Genomic DNA, 2156 nt, shown 5'->3' with positions numbered 1-2156 from the left:
AAATAAGTATATATGTTAAAAACTAGTATCTTTATTTATGAACAAAAAATATAATTACACTAATTCGAATTTTAATGATTAAATACAATAAAATACAAAAATAAAAACAATATTGTAAATAAAATACGCAACTAATGTAGCTTAAACTGTTAAAAATTATAAACAAGCTTGCGGGCTTGTAAGTTTTCGTTGCTCACCAAGGAGCAAAAGCATATAAACAAAATGTTGAGAACTGAACTCTTTTTAAAAAGTAGCATAAAAAAATAAAAATAGTTGTTAATGGATAAAAACTTCATTAATTAAAAAAGTATATATTTTTCATTAATAGAAAACAACTATTTTTTGATTAATGGAAGAAAATATTTGTCTCAAGCAGAATGAAAAAGAGCACACCGCTTCTCACATGTAGAATAAAAAGAGTGCGAAAATTCATTTAGCATTTGGAAACTAAAACGAACTAATTATTGCTATAGGGAGAAAGTTTGAAAAAAAAAACCAGAAAATATTGGAAAAAGCTCTCATGTTGCCTTAAAATATTAGACTGATTTTTTCTACACTTAACTGTAATACATAAGCAGAAATAAATATAAAAGAAAACAATAAAAAAATTAAAGCGTAAAAAAAGTAAATTTGGAGAACACACTAAATAATAATTAAAGCAGGCGTGCAAAACTACACCGAAGTACCGGAGGAGAAGAAGAAACGAAAAATAATATAGAGAAATTTTAAATCAAGCAAACGCTGAAATATTAAAAAAAATTGCATGAAAGTTTAAACAAATGGTTGCAAATTGTTTTTGCGGGCCAAAAAAAAAAGCAGTTACGAAATACAAATTACCCAGAAGTTTACGTAATATTTAATAAATAGTTGAATTTTGTTGTTAAATTACATATGTATGCTGTATAAAAATATTAACTGTTGAATTAAGCAAACTAAAATTTTGAAAATATTGTAATTATCAAGTAACTGAGCAAAGAGTGTACAAAAAAAAAAAACTTACGAGAAATGTAAATTGTGTGCAGAAGTTGTAAAAAGGAACGTATTCAGGCATGCGCAGTTCATTCTCAAAACGTTTCAAATATTTTTCAAAAAATTGGGCCAGCTAAACATTTTTTTGGTTTGAAGTCAATTTTTCTGGTGTTTAAAATATTCAGACATTTCAGATATTTGCCCGTTTTGGGACAGGCAAAAATTTTGGGACACTTTTTGGGACAACATATTTTGGTTGCGAATAAGTTTTACTTGCGTTTAAAACATTTCAGACACTTTCCTAATAATATTTCGCCATTTTGGGAAAAGCAAAAATTTTGCGACACTTTTTGGGACAACATGTTTTTATTGCGAGTAGGTTTTGCTTCCAGCTAAAATACTTCATGCACTTTTCTAAAGATATTTGCTCGTTTTGGGACAAGAAAAAATTATGCGACAACTTATTTTGATTGATAATAATTGTGTCACGTATCTAAAACATTTCAGTCCACTTTGTTTTTCACGTACATACATACATACATATGTACGATGTATGCCTGAAAACGTTTTTGATACTCGCAAAATATCTTTTCGGCCAGTTTTCGGTTCAGCGCTTCTTTTAGTGTAATTACGAGATAATCCATAAATAAATTAGGTATGTGTAATGCAAGAATTCGTATGGAAGATTAACCCTAATATTAACCCATTAACTACCAACTTGTATATGCCCTTGAAAAATTTACTTACATAATAATATGTTATTCACAACAATTCATTAGATGTATATAAATATGTATGCTGATATAAATAAATTTATGTACTTGTACGCGTTTACATACACACAAATGTATGCCAACTCTTGAATATCCTTGGAAAATATATACATACATACAAAGACGAATATTRCTAAAATTGTTAAAAATTAAAATTAATACAAAAACCCAAACAGATTCCACAAATTATTGTACTTTATTACATACATACATACTTATACCTACATACATACATATAGTATATTATAGACATATTAAACTGATATTTTTCCAAATAATATATAGCCTATCCTATACCGCTAACTAATATGTTTATAAGAATTATAACCAGAAATTCAAAAAAAAAAAATTAAAAACAGCAATTTAGAAACGAAATTTTAGTACTGAAATGTACAATTTACAAATGAATAAAAT

Source organism: Bactrocera latifrons, unplaced genomic scaffold (assembly GCF_001853355.1).
Source record: "Bactrocera latifrons isolate USDA-ARS-PBARC rearing strain unplaced genomic scaffold, ASM185335v1 scaffold_121, whole genome shotgun sequence".
Classification (NCBI taxonomy): Eukaryota; Metazoa; Arthropoda; class Insecta; order Diptera; family Tephritidae; genus Bactrocera; species Bactrocera latifrons.
The sequence above is the reverse complement of the archived record's forward strand: the minus strand, read 5'-3'. Positions refer to the sequence as shown.